Raw genomic sequence first — 27300 nt, 5'->3', positions numbered from 1 at the left:
AAAAAAGGAGGTTGGGAAAGGTAGTGACATGGTGGAACCGCCCACAGCCTCTGGGCTGTACCCTATGCTTAAGCCTGCAGCAGGGTACAGAAACCCACGACGTAGGGACAAGGTAAACATGGGGAAGGGAAAGCCAGAGGCATGAGTCACTACTACTGAGAGATCAGCCGCCAGTAACAAGAAGTACTTGACAGACATAGAAAAAAAATGTGCACGGAAGTTAGAAACTTTGTTCAAAGAAGCCAAAAGTGTGATGGATGAGGTCTGGTAAAAAAGGAGTGGCAAGAGGCGGCGGGAACACCAGGTGCCTGGACATCCTGGAAAATGATGTTTAAATTCGATAAAGCGACTCCGGAAGAGAAGAGCTCTGTGGGGTCTGAAGCGGGCCTCAAAGACCCTGATGAGGATGGAGGAGCAGGGCTTGGCAGAGGAAGGGACGAGAAGAGAGCAGAAGACAGAAAGAGAGGTAGAAAGAAAGGGAAACAGATTGGGGGAGCAGTAGGGACTAGTCCCAGACCATCTGAAACAGGATGGTTAGGATGGCAGTAGCAAGCGCTGCAAAAGGCCTACACGCCACAAACACTGTTGCCCCTGTTGCAGAAAGGTAGGGGAGGAGCACAGTATGTACCATCGCAGAGCAAGGACCAAGATAATTTAATGCATAGCTTTCCATCCCTCGCAGTAGGAGCTGGCAAATGGATATATACTCTTTAGAAAGAGACACCAGGAGTTAATCTGGTGATTGGTGACATGGAGAGCTTATCTGCAGCCATATTGGGCAAAAGGTGGACAAAATATGGGAATAGGCAGGATATAATGGAGTCAAATTGAGTAGAAACATACACAAGGGTCCACCCTTCAACACCTGCCACGCACATGTGTGGAAAGTATTAAGGACTATGTACTCAGCTACATCAGACATGGGGGGGGGGGAGGGGCATTTTGGCATGCAGAATGAAACCAGACGAGGACCCTGCAGAATACATACAACCGATACAGGCGATGTGGACACTGGGGACGCGACAATCATGGGATGTGAACATACCAATATTTTATCACATACTAGTCCAAAGTCTCCACTCAGATTTGCGGACATTCCTAGAAAAGGTGGTTGGGATTGAGGTGAAGAGATGGCAGTACACTACACTTTTGTAAGAGAAAACAGGAAAGAGAAGGACACAGCAGACAATGCAATTAAGGTAGAAGCAAAATTGATGCAAAAGAAACTAGCAAACCTATCCATGGAAGGGGCTGTATTTACCAACCTTGTCCCAGGACAACTCGAAGTTGCCCCGTTCAGCAAGGAGGCGGGGGCGGTCCATGTGGGGAGGGGGCTTGCCACAGGGAGGAGTGTATCCACAACAAGGGGGGGGGTTCCAGCAGCTGGGAGGGTATCCCCGACAGGGAGTGTATCAGCAACAGGGATATTTTCAGCAAGGGTGGTATTACCCACAGATGGGATATTATCAACCGGGCAGAGGATACTCGCAGAGAGGGAGGGAGTTTGGGGCATGGTGGAGCGGGACCTAGATTTGGAGGATCATATTTTATATGTGAGCAGAGGGGACACTTTCCACGAAAGTGTCCATACAGACAACAGCAGCAGTATGACCAAGGAGGGGCCTCATGTATATGTTCTACCCATGCAGCCACAGGGGCTGCTTACACAATCACAGATGCTGCCACTTCAAGCACAAATGCCCCATCACAGATGCAGGCACCCTTAAAACAGACAATGCAACCTGTAGGGCCCGCAGTTGCCCTGAACCCACAGGTAAACACACAGCAGCAGACAACAGTACCACAGAACGCCTTACTGCGGGCCTGTGGGGGCAAGTGATGTGTGCCAGGTGAAGCAGTGCTTGTTCTGCAGGGACAAGTGCTTTGTGCCAGTCCAGTTTGTAGCGTGCAGCAAGCTGCAAGTGGAAGGCTGCTGGGGCACAAAAGGAGATCAAGTAAGTCTCTCCATTGCTGCTCCCTGTCACCGTGCAGAGTGGCGCAGCACACCATTCTTCCCATGTATGGCCTGATTTTTGTGGCGGCAGCGGGTTAGCCCATAATTGAAAAACCTGGCCACCTGTCGCGGCTCGAGCTAAGGCTCAATGAAGATTCCACTTGTCTCTGTTAATTGTAGCAACTAAAGTAACTAGTTGCACCAGGGCCTGTGTGGGACTCCAAAAGACCTTGAGCTTCGAATCTGAGCTCTCAACCTAGTGTCAGCAGAGGTCACAGGATTATGGTCTGCCACCTTGTATCTAGAGCTACGTCACAGAACCATATACAGGTGAATACCAGCTGACCTAGCTTTTTCGGTTCTTGCAGTGTGCTAAATGGGCAAGTCTAGTATTCCCAGAAAGAATCTGTCGGGTCACAGAGCGCAATACAGGCGCCTGAGTGGGGTAAGCTGCCATGTGGGAAGAAACAAGGACAGCTTAAAGCAGTCTACATTAAAATGGGCCCTGAAGAGCCAGGCTCTCCCAAGAACTAACTTTCCTTATATGGTTCAGGGTGCCTCACAGCCCTTAGCCTGTGTCTCACTGACAACTGCCGATTTGATAGACTTACACATACTCTGCCCACAAGTGCCTTTTAGGCTTCTTTTTAGTCCCTTGGCCATCTCCGGTCCTCCCTGTACTTCCAGCCCAGCCCAAAGCATATCTCGGTCTTCGAGCAGTAGCCCGTCTGATATTGGTGCTCCCCTCCCACTAGGTGCGAGCTCAGTCAGTCCCCCCGTGTCCGATATGGGTGTTGGAAATGCTGCAACGGAAAATGATTCAGGACCTTTGTTTATACCAAACCCTGCAGAATCCGGTCTATTTCTGGAGCTGCTGGATAGGGGGGATACTCTTGTGGACAGGGCGACTCTCGCGCATCTAGAGGCCTCCATTGACCATCACTATGAAGAAACCTCTGTCCGCAGACAATCAAATGTGATGGGCACTAGCAACATACGTGAGGGCTCTAATTTGCTTCCCTTCACCGTGGATTCCATGGCTGACCAATCAGTAACACCTTTGAATAGCCAAGCATGCAATGGTGAATTACATTTTCGCTCATCTGCAGGCATGTATATTTTCCATCCGAATCCCAGTTTCTCTAACATTATACTTGATCACCCTTCCATCCAAACCGTGATTCCATCGAACCGTTATCAAAATGGTAATTCATTGTATGCCTTGTTACACCCTTTGCTGTCAAACAATTTTAATGCCGTGGTCCAGGTCCAGCCAGCTACTGCCACGTCTATTCTGTCGGGGAAAGCCAGAGCTCCAGACAGTCTTGAAAATGCCTCTTAGTCTGAAACCTTTGATGTTTCCCTAGAGTCAAGTACTGAAACAGTCCTGGGCAATCCAAGCTCCTTGGTGGAGTGTGATTTGCTTAACCAATGCTTACTGGGAGATGAGCAATTCCCTTTGCACATTACATGATTTAAGAATAAAAGATGCTGCATGTCAGGATAAACGCCTGAATATTATGGACTCTCTATCTCAGATGTTAAGAGACCTCAAGCAGGCAAGCAACTATCACATCAATTGCGAAAATAGTGCCATGAATGGATCTCAAGCCGTGTGCCGCCTGTACTGCAAAACACGAGGTGCGGCCTCAAAAAAAAATCACAAGGGTCAGATGTAACATGTGGTACACAGGATCTGGATAGTAATAACGAGCTCCTCGGTATTCTTGTAGCAAAAACACTGCCCACTGTGCCATCTAAGCAGTGCGCGACCAACAGTATCGGTAGACCATCCGGCACTACGGGTGAGAACCTTCCTCGTAATAAGTGTTTGTGTACTTCCTCCAGGCAAGACAGCTTACTGTCCCAGGCCCAGGTTCTCAGGACCCCACTCAAGTTTATAAGCCAAACTTGAAAAATATGAATTGCCTTTATCTGGTCAATTTCCCTCTCGCCTTTGAGGGCCAATACATTAAGACCCGCCCTGTAGTACAGCCACCTACGAGGGCATCGGGGGAGTGCAATGTTGATGCTGCACTGTCTCTTCCAAAATACAAGAGAGGAACAGCTACTGGCGAGGACCTCATGGGGGGAGATGGAGAGAGATGATTTAATACTGTGCTTTAAAGGCTATACCCATGGAAACAAACTCCTATGAAAGATCTTTAGTCAAAGCTCTATCAGAAATTCTAGGAGTCAATGATCTCTTTCAATTTGTTTCCCAAAGTTCAAATTCTCTCGGACTGTATGTATTTAAGGGCTGCAATGTTCGGTTTTGTTTTTCTAATGTTTTCTTCAGCTCATGCATTCTAAATTGCTGAGGTATACTGTCTATCAAGGGCACTGACGTACATAGGGACGCAAAGTCCACGACATGTCATTTGGAAACTTCATGCTCTGAGAATAATTGTTCCGAAGAAGTTTGTACTCAGGCGAAGTGTATAAGTCATGGGTTGAATGTTTCTGATGGTTTGATCATAGATTTAACAAGAGACGGAAAAACGCCTGGCCCAGCATTCCGCACAAGTGTTTCTACATCAAAAGAGGAAATGTACGCTTTGGGGCAACAATAGGTCCCTGTAGCCATTTTTACATATCGCCCCAGTGTTAGTCGGGCGGTGCAATCCATGTAATATAGCTAATGCAGAATCTAGCTTATTTTCATCATCTGTGAAAATACTCAGTTGGAACGTAGCTGGTGTATGTAATAAACTGGACGATTTGGGTAGGCTAAATTGGTTGAAAACTCACGATGTGTTGTGCCTGCAAGAAACTTGGCTAATTGATGATTCTATATTGCTTGACCTGTTTCCAGAGTATTGGTTGGCGTCCTGTGTAGCGGTCCGTGATGGGATTGGCAGACCTCGTAAGGTCGTCCCTTGAGCGCAACGCACTTATATGGAATCCCATTCTCATCCTGAGTCCCTCCGAGCACATTTTAATTATCTCTACTACCAGAGGAAATAAGTGTCAGCAAACTTGTGCTAGGTAATATCTATTTGCACCCTAAGGAAGATCTAAAACAAACCTATATTATCACCTAATGTGTGGTTAGCTGATTTCCTGGTTAATGAGTCGAATATAATCATCATGGGCGATCTTAATGCTAAAATTAGTGGTCTTGTAGACCTTTATTCTGATATCTCCTTGAAGCCTCCTGTGGTATCCATAAGAGAAATTTGAAGTTAATCCCGGGTGACGCTTGCGGAACCCTTCTTGATGAGCTCCTTCAGACGGCCCTCGTGGAAGTAAATGTTAGACTGCCTGGTGATGTCCCTTCTAGATGTACTGACAGTATATCATTGGATACTTCCCTATTTTTTATTTTCGGGGGATCAGTCCTAATGTGGGAAGGATACAAGGTATGTATAATATAAAAAAGACTGATTATCCCTCTCTTTATCCGTTTGATTGGGTCTGTTTATCCGTTTGATTGGGTTTGTGCACCACGCAATAACCTTTGGACTTTCTGGTCATTCACATTATATCTACAACCGCTTATTCTTGATGGTTTGGGTTAGAAATCAAAAATACCATATGTACATCACACAAACCATTTATTATCCAAGACGAACAAATGTGGTCTCTGAAATAAATTAGGTCTACCTGCTTAATGCTTCGTACATAGTCTACATATGTTTCAGATTTTCTTTCTATTGGGCATTATCACGAACATCTTTTTTGTGTGTTTTCTTTTTGTAGGGCCTTCTTCAGGACTGGATTTCTTTATATTGAGACTTAATCACTGGGACCCGTTTAGATATCTGTGTATTTCACACTCTGATTAACAAGAGCATTCAGACTTGAGCCTGTGTCAACGGTAGTTGCTTCTGACTTGACTTAGCAGAATTCTTCTCAAATATATCTGCCCGATATTGCAGGTTGAGCTTTTATCAGTTATTTTTCGTGCTCATTTGTAGCCACAGTTTCCACATATTTTTCTTTCTTCTTCTGCACGTTTGCAGAAAAGCGCTGGATTTCGCTGATCACTTCTACTTGGTTCGCTCAGGTGACGCGTTCTTAAGAGCATGAAGGACATTTTAATTACACCCCTAAAGTGTAGATGGTTATTAATGTGCACAACTTCATAATTTTTAATATGGTTTAACTTTGTAATCTGCATATATTTCTTTCTGTAAATGGAGTATGCCGAAATAAAGTATTTTTCTCTCTCACTCACACATACACTTTCTGAGGCTGTTGTAACGGTTCCTGTCACAGAAGATTTACCACTCACAATAGGCACACAGCAAATATTAGTACCACTATTGTATTCAAAAGACACTCCCATCAACATATTTGGAAGAGATATAATGAGAAATCCAAATATGACAATTACATTTTCAGAGAAGGGCATAGTGTGCTTGTCACCCGGTACCTTTTTTTTTTTATGAGCGTGTCGCAGCCATCTTACAAGCATTTTGCACACACAGCACTTACGTAGATCAACACGCCACCCCGAGGTATTCCTTTATGGGGTACAAGTATTGCTAGGCTGGGTGCTCAGAATGAAAGACAGGGTATTTCGGTTGGCCACAGAATTTCTGGTCAGACCAGAAGTACACAAAGATATAGTATAAGGACCAACGCTCACAATACATTCAGAAGCAGTACTCACAAGGAAGGACATGGTAATACTGTGTGGGACAGATGAAGGCTGTACAGCGTGGCACACTATCCTCTGCATTGATCTGACATTTACTGAGTTCACTTATCTCTGGACGATGTTCCCACATACTTGTTTACCACAAGGGTATTGCGAGTCACCTAGTGTGATCAACAGGGTGATCCAGAAGGACTTGAGCAACTTGCAAATGCACAGCACAGTCATCCAGTATGTGGATGACCTCCTGGTGTGCAGCACAACAAAGGACCAGTGCAAGAAGGATTCAGCTACACTTCTGACATTGCTAGCAGAGAAGGGGTATAAAGTAGATAAGGACAAATATCACTACTGCCAAAATAAAGTAGTGGACCTAGGACACTTAAATATCAGTGGATGGCAGGAAGATCTCTCCAGCGAGAGCAGAAGCGATACAGAGCCATGCGCAGTCAAGCAGATACAGCAGTTCTAGGCCTGTGCAATGATTCCACGGCCTAAGTCTTTGATTATTCCACATTTACAAAGACCCTTGTTCAGGGATTAAAAGAAGCACAGATATAAAAAAAGCCCCATTAAACTGACATCTGAAATGAATTGGACATTTGCGAATCGATGGCAGCGTTGGCACACGCACAGGTTTTTGCAACCCCAAACTGTGAAGAAAAATGATCTGCCTGATTCATGGAATTAGTTGTGTGAAAAATGCAGATTTGCGCGCCTTTCTGTCCGAAAATCCCCATACTTCAAACGGGGATTTTCAGGCAGAAAGGCGCGCAAATCTGCGTTTTTCACACAAATAATTCCATGAATCGGGCTGTTTATTTTCACTTTCTGATGCCACACTGATGACAGCTGTCCTCACTGAAAATAAGCCACATGGGACACAAGCCCCAGGCCAATTACAGTGGTCTCTTAGACCCAGTAATGCAAGGCCACTTCCCATGCAAACAGGCACTCGCCGCAGTGGCATTTGCCATCAAGAAAATCAGCAATAATAATGATGGGCTGTGTAGTTTCGCTCTATCTGTAGCTTTTTGCGATACTAGAAAAATCAAAGTCCATATTGACAACCAAGAGAGCATATGGGTACAAGGTAATTTTGTCCAATCCAGCAATTGAGGTGTCGGGTTGTCAACCCAGCGAGATTCAGAGCACAAACGGCAGAGTTAGGGGAGTATGTGCACGACTGTGCCTCATATATGGACATGATGGAGCTACCCCCATGGTACAGTACGAGCCCATAGAAGGAGGAGAAATGCTCTTTGTTGATGGGCCATGAACGATAGATTTAAGCACTGTTTGTCGGCATACTGTTATAGATGTGCTTCGTTATCAAAAAGGATAATTTGTATGTATGGGCTCAGATAAGGTTGCCACAACTATTCAGCACAGGTAGCTGAACTGACAGCCCTGATAATGGCCATTAATATGTCTGAGGGGCATGCAGTCAACATATTTTCAGATTCAGCCTACGTCACATTCATGGTACATTCGGGATTGGCCCTCTGGGAAAGGATCGGGTTCCGAAGGAGCAATGGCCTCACCGTAAAACATGCTGAATTATTGTCTCTGTTAATAGAGGTATCCATCCCAGCAGAACTAGCAATAATAAAATGTGACACCCATAACCGCGGCAAAGATTTAATTTCACATGCCAACGATGGGGCCGAATCTGCAGCGAAAGCAGCAGCATATTTGCAGTTACACACAACGCGGTTCGTGCCCTCTAAAAAGGATAGTACCTTTGATGGCATTGCTCCAAGGGCAGCACCCTACACTCGCAGAGCCATTTAACGCATTGGCCAAGGGATTGAGTTGTAGGTGGTGCACCCCATCAAGAACAGGAGTTATGAAAAGAGGGGCTGCTCACTGTCACCTACAGACCTGGTGTGGAGACAGAGCAGTACAGGGAATCCGTAAATGCCCCAGAGGCTGCTCCAAACAGCCCTGGATCAGCTGCATTACCAAGCACATGTGTCAAAAGCGCATGTAGCTCCAGACCTTAATGAACAGTGGTTAGTGCCTAACTTACAAGAACTGGTAACTGAGTTTGTAAATAATAGTGTTATGTGCCAGAAATGTACAGCAGGGCACATACTTAAAACTACTAAGGCAACATTACCGTGCTTGGAGGGGCCCTACCGGCATTTGCATATTGACTATGTCGATATGCAGGGTCGATGCAGCTCTTATAGGTACATGATCGTCGTGGCATGTCCTTTCTCACGTTCGCTTGAGGCTTAGCATTATGTTCTCATAATGCTCAAATCTGTCACCAAATGCTTGATCCGTGAAGCATACCCGGAGTGGGAGTACGGGGGACTGATGTTGTGATGTGTTGAGGTCCGACAACGGACAACACTTTCCCAATGATCTTTTTAAAGGAGGTAATGTCCTTCCTCAAGCCAACAGACTTGAGTGCCTCAATGGTCTGCTTAAAGAGATCCTTGTCAAGCTGTCAGCAACACTTGGCCATTAATGGCTCTATTATTTTCTGCTTGCTTTATTTGCACTATGCAGTTCCTTGGGCACGGAAATTAACAAGGGGTGTCCTGGGAGTCCATCTGCCAGACATTAGTCCTGGTTACGAGAGACTTACCCAGAGTCTTTAGCTCACCATCTTTCACAGAGAAGAAATATTCCAAACATATCGGTCTTTGTCCTGCCCTGGGGCAGTCCAGCACAGAAATGCTAGGCAATTCTCATCTGAACAAGAGTACCAACAGCAACCCCAGACACGTGTTTCGGTCTAGTTGGACCGCCTCAGTAGGGTAGAGCTGTGCCTCTCTAAGAATAGTGAGCAAGGGGTCCACGTCTGGATTCCCCTAGTAATTTAGGGTGAGACCTAAAGTTACTGAAATATGTAAATTAACAAGGGGTGTCCTGGGAGTCCCTCTGCTAGACATTAGTCCTGGTTCTGAGAGACTTGCCCTGAGTCTTTAGCTCACTATCCTTCACAGAGAAGAAATATCCCAAACATATCGGATCCTTGGGCGCGGATCATCTTTTGACTGCACAAAATCATCACTGGCACGAGAATGCATGCGCCTCTCACTCCTGCACGTACAATTTTGGACGCTAACAGCTCTGCCCAACTCCTTGAGAAGGAGCTCACAAAATCTCCCATCTACATCTCACACCAGGTGCAACCACGTCAAGGCAGGCCTGCCGACCCAGCATCAAGCACAGATACCTCAACTGCACAAGAAGAAGAGACATTTGCAGCATAGCCTTGCCTTTACCCTGGTGAAAAGATTCTCATCAGGAATGTCACAAGATCTTGGAAAGAAACACATTTCACTGGACCCTTCACTGTGACGTACTGCATCCCAACGGCAGTGAAGGTAGCAGAGAGGCGCCCATGGATCCCTCTTTCAGATGTCTGCCGGAAACAAGACCGGTGTTCCCCTAGCAGGAGAAGAGAGGGATGGGGTGACGGATGGGAAGTATGCAACTGTCCATAACATTTTTCTCTTCCCTCTGCCTGTATAGAAAATCTATGAGCGGGGCGAAAGAGTTGCACCAAGTGTAAGGGGCAGGAGGAGAAAGGACACTGTGTATAAGCGATGTTGTTGTAGTGTTTGTTTTTTGGTTCTATGTTTATTTGGGTTTTAGTTAAAAGGGGACAGTTTGCCCCTATTAGGAGTAATAATGGAGGAGTACGCACCTAATGAGATGCATTTCATTCCGAAATGTTCGATGATGGCATTAATAGCACTGCGTCTGGCAATATATGGTATGACAAAATGAGACTAGAGGGGCGAGAGAGGGCATTGTGCTTTCTCATTCCACACTTTATAGATGTGTCCAAGCCTCTTTCTCCCTCAAGAAGTGTCAGCAGATGAGGGGGATGGTTGATGCATTTGTTATTGTGTAAGACAAGAGGCTTGTTTTAAGGAAACTCAGTTACTGTCCAATGGATAGATGAGGGGGAGGAGGTGTATGCTGACAACTATATGAAACTCCCAAGAATGGCGGAAAGAAGAGGCCACAAAACACATTACATTTGAAAATTTGACAGAAGGGGCGAGAAGTGGCACTCTTCACAACTCGCAGTCGATTAAAGTGTCACAATGAGACCGAGCACAGCATAACATGGCGCCATACAAGACCATTGATGTGCATTGAGGGATCTGTATTACATGATAGGGCATGGTAGGGGTGAATGTTGTAATGTATGGCAGAAGGACTGGTAGGGTTTGAAGATGATGTAGTGAGAAAAATGAACACCAGCTGTTTGGAACAAACATGTTCCCTCTCTAACGTGGATCAATGAGAAAAACAGCTGTTTCAGATCCACTGGCTCGATATAATTGAGGACAAATACTGGATGCACCAAGGTGATGAGTATCCCAGCCCAGATTGGGGGGGGTGGGGGGCACATGTTCCCTTGTCACAATACACAGCCCTGCCCTGGTGGTGCCTCGTTCTCAACATTCCATTCAACAATCATTATGCACTACTGAATAAAGATTTACACACTAATACGACCAGCCAGATTCTTGAACTTGAAGAAAATTCACAGGGACAGAAATGACTGGTCCCAAGAAATCAGACAGACTGGCTGCTATTCAACCAGAGTACAAGTTGTTCAATAAAGCATTGACTCTTTTTGCATCCCTATTGCTTCCAGGTTTCCAAACAGCAGCCAGTGCTAAATGGGAGATGAGGGAATTTTAGCGGTGAAGAGAACTGGGGTTGTGGGTGTGCCCACTGCAATGGAGGCAGGATGCAGGCAGCTGCAATGGTGTCTTGCAGCAGTGGGAGAGCAGGACCCAATTAGCTTCTGCAAAGCTGGCCTGCAACAAGGCACCATGGGTCCAGCAGCCCAGTGTACAGTACCGCAGTACAGGTGATTAGTTGGTGCCATACTGTTGAGGTGTGGTTCCGCACAGTGGGGCACCAAAATATGTATATGTTAGGTTTTGAGTTGAAGCTGGTATGGGTGTACCTCCCCCATTTTAGACCATGGAGAGCCCACGGAATTGAAGGTGGTGAGTGGGATTGATTGGAGACATGAGGGTGAGCTGGGGGAAAAGTGGAAAGTGGGGCAATCTGGTTAATCTGAGAGGAAGTTGTGAGGCAGAGCATTTTGGGGGGGGGGGATCGGCTGGGCGAATTCTCATGAGATGGACATCTTTGAGTAGGGATTGGGCAAAAGTCTTAGAACTAGCAAGACCTTCAGGGTACTTTTTGGAACTGGGGCACTCTGTTATTTGTGTGTGAGTTGAGAATTATGAATATTTCCTCCCTATTGTTTTGACGCAACTACACCGTAATCTCTGAAATGCCTTAAGACTGCATTACTACATTGAGGATTCACAAAATCCACTTGACCGCTAGAATTTAGTACTTTTAGGAGGACCGAGTGCCATTTTCATGCTATTCTACCTTGAGAGCCAGTGCCCCTTCTGGGATGTTTGTTTCCCCCCCTTATGATGAGGAAACCTTTGGATGTGTAGTGAGGAGAGGGCGCTTCCAAGATTGTCACAGCTCTATGTGGCTGGAAGATCTTGTATCAACAGAACGATTATTAACTTGTCTACAAAGCACAAAATGGGTTCTGGCATCACCATTTTTCTGCAGTCGCCCATACACAGCGCCAGACAGCCCAGCAGTAGCATTTGCTTGCAGTCTCTGCTCCACCACATAACGATGCTTCACAGCCGCTGCTCAGCACTGTCCTGGCTGCAGAGCTCCCAAATTGTTCGAAGTCATGCTCAGATTAGCTCAGTGCGGTTATTGATAGTGCTTTGTGTGAATTGGCGCTTCATTTAACATGGGATAATAAAGATTGCAGGTCACAGAATGCTAAGGAAAATGGACTGACCACTACTCGCACAGTGCATGGGAAAGAATGAGGGCTATGGCTGCAGCGTGCTAGAGGGGTGCCTGTAAAAGTATATTGTGCTGCAGGAAAAAAAGCTTTGCAGCAGCATGCTATGAGATCCATACTACGCTGTTTCAAAAGGAACCCTGCAGCAGTATTCCGCTACAATTAAGGTTACTAGATAACCATGCTTCCAGATCTGGGCTTCCATAAAACAAATAATCGCATTACACCAAGTATTTCACATGAATTGGGGCTAGAGTACATTTTGAAGCAAGCACCAGATTATTAAATAAGACATGAAAAGTGATGCCCGGGTGAGAGGGTTTCGGGACTGGCTCCTCGCTACATGCAAGAGATGAATCTCACAGCATTCGTGGCTTCCCTTCTGCTTAGACGAGACTTGGAGCAGCAAGACGTTTTTCATACATAATGAAGACTGAGCCCCCCAGGAAAAACACATTGGTGCCAATAAATGAAAAGTGGGCCCACGTGTACCATGATTCCTGTGAATCATCCTACCCGTGCCCTTGACCCAGTGATATACAACATAGTATGAGTTGCAGTGAAGAAGTTATTCAAATTGTGTAAAGAAACGTGCTCAGGCGTAGTCATGGGGGAGGCACTGATCTAGGGTGTAGGGTTCTTCTGTTGCAGTTATTTTACTGCTGGAACAGTAGTGTTTTTATGCAGCAGGTGCATGATGAAATTCTGCAACTGTACATCTATTAATTGGTAGCAAAGGTGTTGTGTTAACAGCATCGTGAATATCTTTAAGTTAATTTAGCAACATCTATTAGCCTGATTCATGAAATTATTTGCGTGAAAAACGCAGATTTGCGTGCCTTTCTGCCCGAAAATCCCTGTTTGAAGTATGGGGATTTTTGGGCAGATAGGTGCTCAAATCTGCGTTTTTCACGCAAATAATTCCATGAATCAGGCTAAAAGTGTTGGAACTTTGTAGGCGCTTTAATTTCGTCATGTTTTCTTTTGCTTCAAATTCTGTTTCTGGGAAGTTTGCAGAAAAGTAATGTGCATGCAATCCAAGGAGGTGCACGACAAAGCGTTATTGACCACAACCTTCAATACCGATACCCTAACATAGTGCTTAAATATATCTGAAGTCGAATGCACATGCAGTTCGTGTTTGTCCGGACGGAGGCAGACTGACCTCCACAGGCCCAAGCGGACCCTTCCTATGAAGTGCGAGACATTGAGAGGTACTTATTCTTCGACCTTCGGTGCGCCCTTCTGAGTCTAGCTTTATTCTGATGTGAATTTATGGGAGCATGGCACTGTTAATGTTTCAATTAAAAGGAATGTAAAATCTGTACAGTTCACTAGTCGAGTAGATAAACTAAGTTACTCAACCTACTGATTTTGAAGTTTTTCAAGGCCTGCAACCCACACAGTAAGAATTGTTTTTCTTCTTAACAGTATATCCTGCTCAAACCCAATACTAAATTAAAAAATGCATTTGACAAGTGACATGCCCTTGGTTTTCACCAGTTTATCAGAATCTTGTGCCCTTCTTCAACCCTCCCACCTCTGCCTAGTGAGCTGCTGCTACACGCCTGCAAACTCCTCGCCCTGCCGCTGTCCTTGAGAGGAGATGGTAACAACACCTCTGTTAGAGAAGCCTGCTACTACTGGCCGTGCTAATCCCAAAGGCCATACCCACGTCCTGCCCCTCTAAGCCCAAAACACTTCCTCCTGGAATCTCTGAGCTAGCTTTACCATCAAACCTTGCACTTAAAGTGCCTGCTAGTGTTTTTTCAAAGCTGTCTGAGAGTTAATGACTTAGTTGACGCTATAAATGCGCTACTGGTGTAGTAACAATGGGCCTCATTCCAAGCTTGCTGGTAGGTAAAAAAAGTGGTGGTAACAACGGACACAAGCACTTTCACCAAACCGGCAAACTATACGTGAGGCAGACCACTATAGATGCCCATACCCTGTATACGGGCCACACCATGGACCCTCAGTAACCTGCAAATCCTAACCTTGTACCGCCTCAACAGGGAGAGCATAGCATATGACCTCAGAATTATCCAAGGAGACATCAAGATCAGGATTGGTATCCACACAGCCATATCATACCGCCACTGGTGAATGTAGTGTCGGTCCTACATTTCCTAGCAACGGGCACATTATAGCATACTGTAAATCAGCTGCACATATAAGCACAGTCAATCTTCACCAACGTTTTGGAGGAGGTGCTGGATGCACTCCTCCTGCTGATTGTGGGACAGCACATTGCACTCCCAACCACCCTGACACAGGAGAATTGCACTTATGCAAGGTTCTACGCCATGGCAAGCATGCCCAATGTGGTAGCTGCCCTGGATGGCACGCATGTCAAGCTGGTTGTACCCCATGCCTAGGAGGAAGTCTACAGGAACCGGAAGCAGTACCATTCACCGAACGTCCAGGTCACCTGTGATGCAGACCTCATGATCACCCACTGCTATGCCTGGATCCCAGGCTCTACCCATGGTGCAATGGTCATGCACAGCAGCATGTTGTCAGCGTACATGGAGGGGCACAGAGAACAATATACCTGGGTATTTGGGGAGTAGAAGTCACAGTACAATGAGACAGCTTTATGGGGGGGGTGAGTACTCACAATAGCAATGATTGGTCTGGGAAGTCCCCCAGTCTCCCACATAGACCAGACTTATAGCCCACCCTCCCCCCGCAGACAAGAGCGGCGGCTGTCAACCATCATGTCATGTCTCACATGGGTCGTATTGTTCAGATGGGTGGCCATGCGAGGGGGCGGGTGGAGTCATAGAGGAGGAGGGGAGTGGGTGCATGCAGGAGGTGTTCATGCTGGGTGGGTGTGATATGCATGCATGTGTGCATCAGGGTGCTACTGCCATCAATGGTTGTGTAGTGCGTGACATGCCATGGGTCAGGCCACTTGCCATACACACTGCGCTCTGCTGGTGGATGCATGCAAATTGGGGGGGGGGGACAACATGCACATGCACATGTACATTCCCTTGTACTTACTGGCATCTCCTTGGGTCCCCGCTCCCGCCTCAGCACCTCCAATGCCCTCGATCCCCATGTGGAGGATGCAGCCAAGGTGCTCCTCCCATGGCAGGAGTCGTAGGGGTTCCATGGTCCGCCACCAGCGGCTGTGCACGCCCTCCTGTGCTTGTCTAGAGCCTTGAGGTCGTCCAACCTCTTCCGACAGTCCTTTCTTGTCCAGGGGACGGCCCAACAGCTGTCACATTGGCCACCACCTCACCCCATATTGCGCTCTTCCTCTGGCAGCTTGTTTTGGCTGCCTGGCTCCAAACAACTCCTCTGCATATAGCAACACAGTTTCCACCAGGGCTGTGAGTTCAGTATCGGCAAAATTTGGTTTGTGTTGGTGGGAGTACTTGCCTGGGGTGCTCTGCTCCTGGGACGTCTTTTTCCAGTAGTTCTGGGCCTGGATGGCTGTGGGAAACGGTGGATTCAGTTGAATTGGGGGTTTTATAATGGCTGCTGCACTTCTTCCGGTTTCCGCAGCATTTCTGTATCCGGCGCCGGTATTGCCACCATTCCGGTGTTACTGGCATATTTTTGTGGCGGATTCCTTAGTTCTGCCATTTTCTGTCCGGTGATGCCAGATGTTCTTCCACTTCATCCGATAATACCGGCATTGCCGTTTCTGGCATGGGTTTGTGTGTGTGCCCATGTACTCGTATTAACAGATTTTTTTTTACGGATAGCTCAGAATGAGGCCCAATGTCTTAACCAGGTTTGCATTCAGACACTATTTGTAAGCGCTATGCATGCCCTTGACTGAGAGCACAAAATGGGCACTATTCAAATCGTCTGGCTACCATATTTGAGTTAACTTTTTTAACTGTACAATGGCTTCAAAAACTACATTAACCTCCAAGATAGTGGCACAAAATGGTGAGATGCTATTTTGTAAAACAAAATGACTAATCTGTCAGAAAGCAATTGCCATTGTGTCGATTCATAGCTATAACGAACAAGCATTGGTAATGCCAACAGTTTGTGTAGGCATGGCAAATGCATTTACCAGGCACTGACGTAGTGTGTTAACTGCCCATCAATGGTTGCAGCTGCAAAATGGTGCGAGTACCTGGGCATACAATTGCAGCGCCTGGCAAAGGCCTAATACTTCTACAGAAGCCACAACCGTTGACTTCGACTATGCTTATTTTGAACAGGATCTCAGCGAAGGCATGCACAGCACTTCTAGAGTGCATTCAGGCAGACAGCGTTAAGACATTGTTATTAAGCCAGTCGCTCATTTATAGCTCCAACTAAGTCATTTACTCTCCGACTGCTTTGAAAAACAGTAGCAGGCACTACGAGTGTCACATTTGATGGTAATGCTTGATAAAGCTATCTCGGAGATTCCAGGAGGTTGTGTGTTGGGCATGTAGGGGCAGTAAGTGCATAAGAATGGCCACAGGGATCAGCATGGCCATGGGCAGGTAAATAACTAAACGGCACCTCCAAGCTGTAGTCTAAGGCAATAGTCAGCCAAAACTAGAATGATGAAATTTTCAGCCAACGCTTCACCAGCAGGTGCCATCTTGTATCTCTGAAGTTTTGAAAGGTCACATGATAAAGTAAGAATCTAACAGATACTGCACCAATAAAAAGGGCTGATTTTTTTTCAGGTGATTGAGAAGACAGCTAGGATGTGATCAGGTGACTCCACGCAGCCAGAGGGGGAAGAGCTGGAATAGATGAATTAGACAAACATTGTTTTGGGACTTAACTACAACTGGGATGAACCGTCTCCACTTTTCTTTTTGTAGTTGAGCGCAGAATAATATTTGGGGAACTTTGCGAGGTTTGAATATTTTTTTTCTCTTTTCAAGGTGCAACCTGGTTATATTTGCGGAGCTTTATTCATTTTTACAAACACAAATGAGAAAAGCATGCATTATTTTAGCTGGGTGTTTTGTATTTTCAAATTATTCCATTTTGTGCATTAGGACTCATTTTGCTACCTTTATGAGTACATTCTATTTTCTTATCTGACATACAATTTTCGAGAGAAGAGATACCTTAATGTCAAAATCCACCATTGTTTTCTTCTATTTTGTGATGGCATGTGAGGAGGGAGGATTTGGGTTGGAAGAACGTGGCTCAAATGTTCGAGGGAGAAAAGACCAAGAAAATGTTTTCTGAAAATAACTTGTGCTCCTCTTCTCTCCCCTGAACATTTCAGACTTTGCCCTTCGCTGTGTGCCTGCAACGCTTGTTCCCTTTCACTTCTGTGATCGTGTACGGCACTGCAGGGTCCTTTCCTTTTTTTGTGTACTTTTTGCAGGACCGGCTGCGGGGAAGTCCCTCACAGTATAGTGAACATTGGTGCGGACACTCCACCGTAGCCCTTGTCACCGAATGGGGGATTTAGTCGAACTTTTCGGCCGTTCAAAATTTTCAAACAGACGAAATTCAGCCAAATCTTTTGGGATTTTTAAATGGTCTTTTTGGACTTTTCCAGGAGGCATATGCCCACCTTGTAGGGGTGTGTGTGTGTGTGTGTGTGTGTGTGTGTGTGTGTGTGTGTGTGTGTGTGTGTGTGTGTGTGTGTGTGTGTGTGTGTGTGTGTGTGTGTGTGTGTGTGTGTGTGTGTGTGTGTGTGTGTGTGTGTGTGTGTGTGTGTGTGTGTGTGTGTGTGTGTGTGTGTGTGTGTGTGTGTGTGTGTGTGTGTGTGTGTGTGTGTGTGTGTGTGTGTGTGTGTGTGTGTGTGTGTGTGTGTGTGTGTGTGTGTGTGTGTGTGTGTGTGTGTGTGTGTGTGTGTGTGTGTGTGTGTGTGTGTGTGTGTGTGTGTGTGTGTGTGTGTGTGTGTGTGTGTGTGTGTGTGTGTGTGTGTGTGTGTGTGTGTGTGTGTGTGTGTGTGTGTGTGTGTGTGTGTGTGTGTGTGTGTGTGTGTGTTTTTTTTTCCCTTTTTTTTTAAACCATCCATTGACTGCCCATAGCTATACGCATTCCTATAGCCATTTCCTCCCAGTACCTGCCCCCACCCCACCCAAAACACATACTCCTTTACCAAGCAGTAACATTAAACAATTGTCTTTCAGTATTTTTTCTAAGATGTCTGCTGAGAGTGAATTGCTTAATTGCAGCTTAAATTGCTTAATTGCAGCTGTAAATGTGCCAGTTGTGTAATAAAATGTCTTTACCAAGTGAACCATCAGCCCCTTCATTCATATGTTTTCCTTGCACTGCAGTCCCATTAAAAACAAGCATGGATAAAGCCAACAGTTTTATCTGACTTTCTCTGACTACTCACTCCTGTCATGGGGCAGTATGACAGCTGTATTTTCGTTTGACTATTAAATAAGGCAGACACCCCACCTTAAAATGTGCTGATCGCGACATGTATTTTTAGGTACAAGACCATGTTCTGATTTGTGATTGCTTGTGAGCAGCTTTAAACAGTTAGATCAACATAAAGAAGTCAGTCGTCTTAATAATGAAGTCAGCACGAGGATATCAATAAAAAAAGGAACTTTGTATGGTCAATTGAAAACCAAAAACTGGATATTGTAGACTCAATAGCCTATTTAGGAAGAAGAATTAACAAAAACGTAAATGAACAAGGTCAATACACTCTAATTAGAGAAAAATTGAAAAAAACTAACAAATCAAGGGCGAGCTCTCCATCACAGGTATGGGAAATATTCCATGTTACCAATATTAACCTTTTTCAAGCAGAAAGTAGGGGCGGTGGTGACTTATGGTGCAGAGTGTCTTTTAAACCTGCGATGGGAAACTTGGGACATAGGTGAAGCCTACTTCCGGCGGAAAATCCTAAGACTCCCCAACTGCCTGTCCATCTCAACAATAAGATATGAACTCAGGCTCCAGTCAATGAGGTCGATAGTCCTGTGGAAAACTATTTCTTTCTATAGGAAATGTACACTTGACTCACCCCCTCCTCCATTTGAGATTCTAGCAAAAACAATGGTGAGGAAGCAAGATCCAAACCTTCAAGAGTGGAAAACGAAATGCCAGGAGATTCTATTATATTATAATATCAAGGGAGAGATCTTAAGAACAAACCCCGACAAGGCAAAGAGAATAATGCGAGAGCATGATTGGGATGAAACCAGCACGCTAAAACTGGCGAATAAATTATGCCACAGTATTATCTGGGAGCGGAAGGCAGTCAATGACCCACCTCCATACTTGAGGAAATGTCTTTCTTCCTGGCTCAGGGATCTGTTGATACGTTGCAGGTTAAACGTTCTTCCAACTAAAGAAGTACAACTTCAAAGAAAACAGATCACACATACTGAAGCTGGATGTAGACATTGTGGAAATGCCGAAATAATAGAAACAATCAGGCATTTGTTATTATCTTGCCCAAAGCTCTCTGCTCAAAGGAGCCAATACTTGGGGAAACTATTCCTGCTTAATTAACCCAAGTACCAAAGAGGCATATTGGGAAAGGCTGTTAACAGTGGAAAAAATTGGAGAACATTCGAAGCTCTCAAATTCATAGAACAAATCCTACGGCTGAACATTGAGAAAAGTGTGGCTGTTTTGCCCCAAAAAAAATTAAAGGAACAGGGTATAAGAGGACAAATTAATCATGGCCATGAACTTGACGCCGTGGACTTAGTTGTTGATGTGTGAACTGGATGTGGGATTTTAAGGCTGGAAACTGTTAAAGGTTTAAAATTTCTTTTTGTAACCAATAAAACAAAAAAAAACCCCCCAAAATAGGCATTTTATCAGAATTATACAGGCATTTGCCAAGTACTATCATAATACACAGATTCTAACACCATTTGCCAGCTGTTGTCGTCTTATGGCAATTTTGGAAGTGCCTGGAAAAAGCCTCCTCATGCCTATGTAAAAGCCAAAACTTTTTTATTTTTTTTTTATTTTTATACGGTTTATACAAACCTTTAAAAACAAAAGGATAACGACAACCCCAAGAGAGATCAATGAAGCAGCACGCAACACAGTTGACCTCAAATGAAAACCCATCCATATGTATCTTCAATCTCCTGTGATTAGTCCTTTTGCTGTTGCGAATCATCGTTACACAGAAAGTAAAAGTGATTCCTCCTTGGAGTGTCATTAAATCTAGGGTTCCGACACCGCTGATACCAAGTCTGTTTTTAGACGTTTATTTAATTCGTCGAGAAATGTTATTCAAGCAAACATCAGCGGATGGTTTGATCCTTCGAATATCCCTTTCCACCAGTCATCCGCACACCGTGTCTGCATTTTTGCAAACACCGGACCAAACGTGCGAGTTCTTAATGTGCGTAGGTTGGAACAAAAAAGTGTAAGGTGTTTCAACGTCTCGTTTCCAGTTTTACAGAAGCGACACAATAACTCTGTAGTAGGGTTATGTACATAGCGGCGTTCTTTAGTGTCCATTAAATTTAGTCTGAATCTTAGATAGGTAGATCTAGCTGACACATTAGGAAATAGCGTCAAGTAAGCTTGCAAACTCCCATGTGCTCTGGCCTCTCCTGGGACATCAGCCATCATTCTGCAGTTCCGTCTTTGTTCGCATGTTAAATGCCAGTCCGTGCTCCATACTTTTTTCTTCGCTAGCATCGGATTTTCCAGTAACGTTGATAACTAAATGTCATACAGTTCTAGTATCTCGGTACAGTATTTTTTCCATAGTACTAAGGTGGTACAACCGAGGTCCTGTTTAGTTTTTAATATTTCGTACTGCAGCACAGGTGTGTTTATTGAGCATTTCCTAAGGAGGCATAGAATGTTCCAACACACCCTGGCATGGATAGATATTAGCCCCAATTCATATCTAATACAGACTGTTGGCGTGCCGCGGGGTAAGTGTAACACTCTTACCCAAAAAATGTTTTCTAGGGTGTTCCAGAGTTTGTGGGAGCATCATAGGGCGTTTTCAGCCCCATAGATTATCGCTGGAATAGCTTTTTGTCGATAGAAGTCAATCGTTGGTTTTAGCGAAAATTTTCCAAACTGTCTATTAATGATAGCTGCTTGGCATGCCAATTGTCTGCATTTTGATTTTGCTGCTTCCGCCCAAGGTGCATCATCTAATTTGGAACTTATTCTCATGCCCAAGTATCGTGTGTCACAGACAGTGTTTAACTTCGTCTTTTCGATGTACCAGTTTTATTTACCCTGTTTTTTCTTCACAGATCTTAAGTTTTGAAGTGTTATTATCTCGCACTTTTGTTTGTTAATCACCAGTCTGTTTTGACGTGCATATGTTTCCAGGGCATCTAGTTTTCGTTGGAGACCGATGTAAGTCATATCTAAAAGTATGAGGTCATCCGCGTATACAAGCCAACTTACATGAGTGCCGTTTATCTTTGGTGAAAAGGAGGAGATTTTACTAAAGGCTTCTCCTACGTCGGACAATACTTGTTTGAATTTTGAGTAGCTTAAGCAGGGGACATGGAGCTGTGTGGGAGGTTTATTGGCCCTTCTCTAAGACTGAAGCCATCCTATTTGTTTACTTTTATCAGCAACAGGACATCTGAAAGTATGCAGAGTTTTTTGCAGAGTTGGAGCAGTCTCTGCAGGAGGCTCTGGAAGCAGTGTGTCTACTGTGCTAGTTGGAGGAGGAGCCACCACACAAAAAGACAGCCGCAATGCGGAGCGTTCGCTGAGTTTTTGCACAGTTGGAGCAGTCTCTGCAGTAAGTCGGGCATCGGCAAGTTGATTAACGGCATAACATCCATGGACGGACACGAGGCAAACTAGGACTCTGGGCCCACAGAGACGCCGTCTTTGATCGTCAAAGACGTTGGCTAGCCCCGAGGTGAGTATATCTCCCAGTATGAAAGCGGGAATTATAATGCCTGTCAGCCGTTCCATACTAAGCGTGTGGCGGGGGTGAGCCCGTTTGATATTCAAGTGAGCATAGGAGCTGCTCTTTATTGACTGTCTACATGCATCAGACCTCCCCAAGGTGCCCACCCTACTGACTAATTCCAACAATACCAGCTACACCAGCGAGAACCACTGTGTTGAGCCCACTCCGAACCTAGCTACAATTAACGTTCTAGAACGTCACGCAAATTCACAGAGGCGGGTTGACTCATCTCAGATAACCCTGGCCAACCCAGTTTGAACAAAGGGCTCTCACTTCTACCCCTGCTTACAATTGGCAACTACAGTTGGCGTGGAGTTCCTCTCTAACTTTGAATTATCAACGCTAAATCAGGAGAGTATAGCCCCACCCAGCATTGCTCAAAATCAGGAAGGGGAAAACCGAAACTCCCTCTAGTGGGAAGGAACGAGTTGATCAAGCCGAATGAAAGCAGGACTGCATTGCCACAGCCTGCCACAATCTACCTATTCAATTCAACAAAAAGAATCCCTAATACTGTACAACCTGGATCGGCACCAACTCACTGTCTGGTCCAGAGGGACTCCACTGATAGGTCTTTACCGCCGAAAACCTCAACGCCTACACAAACCTCTACAACCATCAGCTAATCAGAATGCAACAGGAAGACCGGGGCAGGGCGCAGCAATGAAAAACATAAGTTCCCAACCAGTAAAGAACATTTGGAAACCGGCAGGGTTGACAACCACAAGCCTATTAGCTGGTCAGCGCTTTTATTTTTCCCACAGGAAACTGCCAGTGAGCAATTACCAAGAACAGCTTGCCCATTCTAGGAGCACAAGAGGACTCTGAACTATGGGCAGAGGTCTCAGGTCTCAGATCAAGGCCTTCTGGAGAGCTCCATCCCTATTGATCCTGGAATGCCCCCCTCCCGCCCTCCTAGGATCCTATCCCCAAAGAAGGCAATAAAACCATCCTGTTACTCAGTAACTCAGCAAGCAGTCATTATTGCCCCCGCCTCCCCTAAGTCCCAAAGCCTGAAAAGTATAGTTGAGATAACAGGGCAAGGTTCATTTGACAGGCCAAAGGAGTCTATGGAGATGTGGGCAGCCGCCATAGCCTCGTTTGACCAGAGGAAGTCTGTGCGAGACAGTCCAATTCATGCAAATGAGAAGACTACAAGCAGGATAAGGCCTAAAGGATCTTCCAAAAGACTGAGGACTTCATCGGCCTGTGAGGAATCTGTTGAGCTTTTACCAAGAACTGTGGATTGTGCTACCCTGACTGAGCCTATGAGGCTACCAGAGCTCGCCCCAGTTCTAACAGCTGTTAACCCCCCTTTCCAACAGGAAATAGACGTCCACACAAATGCAGCCCTATCCACCACTATGGCGCCTTTTATGAAACTTTACGAGAATATAGGTGACCAATTAAAGGACCAACTACTATCATTGCCATGATGCATGCTAAAATGGTGTCTGTGGAAGGATGCATTACTGCCATTCAAAACAGTTTAGACAACAGCTCAGGTCTCTAACCTTCTTCATACCAAACTAGAGCCCATCATCAATGACAAAAAAAAAAGAAAATATAGGATGACTCGGGATCAGATAAATTCTCCAATTGAGCGACTGGGCGATAAGGAGTACCTTACATGTTGAAATGTCGTCTCTCCAGGAAACTAATGAGGAAGATCAGTCAATCTCAAGCAGGCCTGAATCAATCAATCTGCCGCACACCTCGACCATAGTATTGAGCCCGGGGATGACTGTAAACCCACAGGATTCAGGAACCATGATAGTGCAACATATAGTAGCTGACAGACCCGAAAGCTTAATATTGCAAGATGATGTACTGGTAGACCACAGGAGAAACTGTTTAGCCGCCAGACCTCGAAGCTAGGGGTACAGAACGAGAAACGCCCGGCCAGAACAACAATTCTCAACAAAAAGACTTTGATATCTTCAAGAAAAATCATGAAGGGTCAATAAACACGCAAGAGGCACCAGCATAATCCGCACTGAAGTTGAGGAACCCAGCAAAGCCAGTGAAGAAACATCAAAGGTTACTACAAATCAAAAAGGTGCCCTGGAAAAAGCAGAAAAATATATGTACACCACCAAAACCGAGATCTAATGGAAGCTGCTCCTTTGAAATCCAACTCTCCCAAAAAATGACTGCTCCAGAAATCAAAGAATTGGACCTCAAGTGCGTGAGCATAAGGAGCCAAGCTGCAACCAGATGGTTTTATCAAGGAGTGATGTAAGAGGAAGCTGGCGAAGAGGATTTGCTGGCACTCTCTACGTACACAGTGACTGAAGGAAAATCGACGAAAGTCAAACACAGAAAATGGGGGCTCATGCTCTGGCCGATTTTGTTGGTCAAAGCCGTGGCAGGAGGTTCAAATACTTTGGGCAGTCTGGCTCGAAGTCTAGTATTTCTAGAAGCTATGTTGCAGGGGCTGTTAAAACTGGGTTGAACACAGGAAATGTTCAGGTTGCTGGAAGGCAGTCCAAATGCAGGGTTATTTAGCAGTGATACTATGGGCATGGCGGTCGAGGGTATAGCCATGTTTAATGAGATGTGGCTGCTGTGTGGTAGTAGTGGGAAGGCTAATCTCACGAGACTAGTGAGCAGGCTTAATGTGCCTAAAATACTTATGGAAGTGGGGTGTAGCTGAATGGCATGCATATTTGCCCTGGGGTAAGTAGTTTTATTAGGGTGATGAGGTGTTCATGGGGTAGTATTCGTATGTGAATAGCTAGGCTGAATTAATTAGGGGTATAGCTGTGTTCTAGTTGAATGAAGGTGTATAGTAGAGGGTGAGCGTAGTGACGCGATATGATGATTAGCTTTAAAGCGCCCGAGGTCAGGCATGTGAGCAAGATGGCAGGGAGCATAGTGACACGGACACATGGAGACAGGGGGCTGGGCTTGCACGACAAGGGGGGGGGATACAGATGTATAACAGCATGGGAACAGGAAGGCAGCGTACACAGTGATACACGAGTTAACAATGACATTAATATTTCTATCGAGATGCGACACAGGCTAATGTTACAGCTCCACCCAGGTGTGGGACATGTCAACCTTCACTTCTCCATCCTGAAGCGACTCAGGCCAACGCCCATAATCCTGTCGGGGTCTGGCGCAGGGTAATGTTCACAATTCCAATTGAGTACACCATCAGTTTCATCCACTCAGTCTTTTCTTCCATTCCATCCGTTCTACCCACTTCATTCATTCCATCCATTTCATCCACTACACCCATTCCATCTATTCCATCCCCTTTACCCATTCCCTACATTCCATCTATTCGGTCCATTCGATCCCCCCGCACAAATCGTTGATTCCGCCCACTCCATCCATTCTATCCGTTTCATCCATTCTATCCTTTCCATCCACCCCAGTGGCTGCTTCAACAGAACTCCATGCTGCATTAGATTACCTCTTAAAATTCAGCAGAAATCTGGCAAATAATTCAATGCATGCCCCGCAGGACACCCTAATCATAAATTCCATACCAGCCAGTTCTTGGCTAGCCCACTTTTTCAGGCTTTTTGAGTGTAATGAAGAGGTCCTAAATCGAGAGCTACAAATTAACACTACTCCATGGAGTTTTGCTACAGAAAAGGAAGTCATCTCGGAACTTAAAGCAAAGGCTAGCAATTCTAGGGCACTAGGCCCGGATGGGATGACTAACGCCATGCCGAAGAAGGACCCAGAGCTGCTGGCTACATTTTTATAGGATTTCTTTGCCTACATTAAAAAACCAAAACTAATTCTGATGTCATGGAAAACAGCGGTGGTGTTTCTCGTCTACAAGATAGGGGATAGGTGAAATCCTAAGAACTTTCAGCCTTTTGTCCCACTGGATGTGGCTGGTAAATTATTTGCATCTTTTATCTTGAAGGCTTTGACAAAATGGAGTGTCTCCACTGGCCATTGAGACAAATGGCAGTGCGGTTTGTTAAAGGGGTTGGAACCTCCCTTAATGTCTTCTTGATAATACATCTTAAAAGCTTGTATAGAGAGGAAGAAAGAGAGAAAGATTTATATTGCTTTTATCGCCTTGGCACACGCTTTTGGTATATAAGCCTGCCAAGGTTATGGAGGAAACTGGACGAATGGGGATGTCCCAAGGATATTGGTGACACAATGAAAGATCTCTACTCTGATACAACTTTAAGGGTCCGGTTGGATAAAACTGGACTTTTATCGGATCCTATTTAAAACAACAAAGGCCTAAAGCAAGGCTATCCCTTGGCACCTGAACTGTTTAACTTGTTCATCATGGACACGAATTAAGCTTTTTATCAACACTAGATGCTTTCCACGGAAACTAGCCAGGGAATCTATTCGCCAACTGTTTTATGCAGACGATGTAGTGCTAATAGACCAAACACCAATAGGCCTACAATGACAGCTTGATAGTCTGCAACACTATGTAGAGAGAAATGGCCTTAATCAATCCCAAAAAATCCTGGATTATATTTGGTAGGAAACAAAGTGGGATGCAACAAAAATTAAATCTATGCTACCTCAGTGGCGAAAAGGTAAGTTCCATCACCTACCTGGCGTGTGTCTGAATACCAGCAGCAGAGATGCCCAGAGAGATATCAGCCTACGAAATAAAGCTAACAATTTGGCTGCACAGGGAAGTATTGTGGCTTTTCACTGGTGCTCTAGGTCTCTTTACTGCATGAAGGTAATATTGTTCATGACGTACGGAGTGGAAAGATCATTTGCAATTCCAGCAGAGACTCAGCCAAAAATAGAAGGGGTATTTTGGAAGAGGGTTTTGGGTCTACCAAAAAGCACTCCCATCCAAGCAATCAGGATGGAACTGGGCTTAACATCAATGTATACGATAGTCGTGTGGAAATCCCTCTCCTTGTACCGTAAATGTATATCGCCAACCCCCGGGAGGCTTCTCTGTGTTAAAGAAAGCGATGGAGGATACCACTGAAAGATCCCTGTATGAATGGAGGAGTATCTGTCAGGCAAGTCTTGCAGATCTTGGAGAATCAGATAAATACTTGATCGAGAACCCAACAGGACCAAACAATCTATATTTGCAAGACTGGATTAACACTCCGCAAGAGAGACAG

General features: G+C 45.2%; 1 long non-coding RNA gene across 1 annotated transcript in view; it reads left to right on the top strand.

The window, feature by feature from the left end:
- The window catches only part of LOC138546237 (uncharacterized), a 340336-nt gene that overhangs the window by 100593 nt on the left and 212443 nt on the right, over positions 1-27300 (top strand). The window lies entirely within an intron of this gene.

This window comes from Ambystoma mexicanum, chromosome 1q, assembly GCF_040938575.1.
Source record: "Ambystoma mexicanum isolate Mex_15411 chromosome 1q, UKY_AmexF1_1, whole genome shotgun sequence".
Lineage (NCBI taxonomy): Eukaryota > Metazoa > Chordata > Amphibia > Caudata > Ambystomatidae > Ambystoma > Ambystoma mexicanum.
Note: the sequence above shows the minus strand (reverse complement) of the source record. Positions and strands in the feature narration are given on the sequence as shown.